This window comes from Mustela nigripes, chromosome X (assembly GCF_022355385.1).
Source record: "Mustela nigripes isolate SB6536 chromosome X, MUSNIG.SB6536, whole genome shotgun sequence".
Classification (NCBI taxonomy): Eukaryota; Metazoa; Chordata; class Mammalia; order Carnivora; family Mustelidae; genus Mustela; species Mustela nigripes.
In genome coordinates this window covers 87,474,871-87,476,695 of record NC_081575.1, presented here as the reverse complement: position 1 = coordinate 87,476,695, position 1,825 = coordinate 87,474,871, and the positions used below count along the sequence as shown (strand labels likewise).

The 1,825-nt window shown below is 40.6% G+C and overlaps 1 non-coding gene across 1 annotated transcript; it reads left to right on the top strand.

Annotated features, from left to right (window-relative positions):
• The first annotated feature begins 828 nt into the window (after positions 1 to 828).
• LOC132007893 (U6 spliceosomal RNA) lies at positions 829 to 931 on the top strand. The gene has a single exon (XR_009401449.1). It is a non-coding gene; the product is annotated as a U6 spliceosomal RNA (small nuclear RNA).
• Positions 932 to 1,825: the final 894 nt, after the last annotated feature.

The following is a 1,825-nucleotide window of genomic DNA, read 5'->3' as shown; positions in this document are numbered from 1 at the left end:
GCTGTGTGAGAATGTGAACTGAGATCTTCCCGGCTTTCAAAAGGCACTGGAGTTATGGATGTTAACTAGCTACAGAAGCCCAGAAAACATCTATCTCTTGTGACTTTCTGTCCCCAGGGTGGAATCTTCCCCTCTTTCATAATGAATTCTGGTATCTTAAGGAATCTGTTGCAGCTTTAGCCACAACTGGACTACAGTACCTTCCCTTCTTCACCTGATTCTGCTGGAATGGTAGGAGCAGTTTTCTGAGTTGGAGACCAGATGCCTTTTCTTCTAGAAATGATGATGGCACTCAGTTACTGTTGGACTAGAACCCTTAGTGCAGTGCAATCCTTCAGATACTATATGGGTTAAAGAGGCATGCAGCTCTGTTTTTGCCCAGAAATCTAAACAACCTTTCATGACATTGTTTCTAAGGGAAATGCAGTGTGGGTTCCAAATAATCAACTTATAAACAAACACATCCAGTGCCTGTGTTGGGGACTGCCTGCTGTGTGGGGTTCTGCAAGCTAAGAATTTCATTGTTTTTAAAAAATGGCTTTCCCCTTGTTTCCTTAGGTCAGTCATACTTTTCAAAAATCAATTGTCAGGTGTTTTACATCAATTAAAATAATTTCTTCTGAAATTATACTAGAACATCTGTTCATTCATCCATCAATATGCCCTTCCACTTTGAATAGTATGCTCATTTTTGAGGTGTTATTGATATAGTATTTATTAAAACATTTCTAATTTTGAACTGTTCTTCTCCTATCTGCTAAGGACTTTTCATCTCAATTGACTGTACATTGTTTTAATGGATGAAAGCAAAATGGAAAGTTCCAGTGCTTGCTTTACCAGCATGTATACTAAAACTGGAACAATATAGAGAAGATTAGCATGGCCCCTGCCCAAGGATGACACATGAATTTGTGAAGTGGTCCATATTTTTCAGATGTGTAAACAGAACTTTTCTAAGTGACAAAAAAACAAAAAGAAAGAAAAGAAAGTTTCATTGGTCTATAAGCTTCTCTACTAGATGGTAAGGTCTTCCAGTGCAGGACTAAGTCTAGTTAACTTGGTACCCCCTTTGCTGAAGAAATCTTTCTTACACTGACCTGAAATGCTGCAGCTCTGACCCATTTGGAAATATGTTACATGGCACTTGACAATGAAGGACTTACCGCATTGTAGTTGTCTTTCTTGGCCACTGAGATTAATCAGGTTCAAATCTAGATTATGCAATTATTGTTTTCAGGAATAAAGAAATTATTTTAGATCCTTGTGGTACACACTGGCTCGCTCATCATGCCCATTTCCTCTTCCAGGTATGAGTGCATTTCCCAAGATCCTTTGTAGTGAGAGGTGGTCCCGAATTCTAGGCAATGAAAGTGAGTGTGCCACTGCCAGAGGATGGTCCACAGATATTTCTCATGGATGATTTCCCATTCTCTTTCTCTATTTATTGGTTGAATGTGAAGGACTCTGAGGCCTAGGAGGAATATAGAGTACCCAAGGGGCTTCTGGGTGGCTCAGTTGGTTAAGCGTCTGCCTTAGGCTCAGGGCAGTATCCTAGGGTCATAGGATCTAGCCCCACATCAGGCTCCCTGCTCAGTGGGTAGTCTAGGAGTGTATTTCTCCCTCTGCCCCTCCTCTGCCTCTCTCCTGGCTTGTGCTCTCTCCCTTTCCCTCAAATAAATAAACACCATCTTTAAAAAAAAAATAGAGAGAGGGTACCTAAGATGGAGGTAACCTGGGTCCTTGAGTGACCATGTGGAAACCTACTCAGTCAGGAACACACATTTGACTTCCTATGAATAAGAAATAAATTTCTACTGTATTCAAT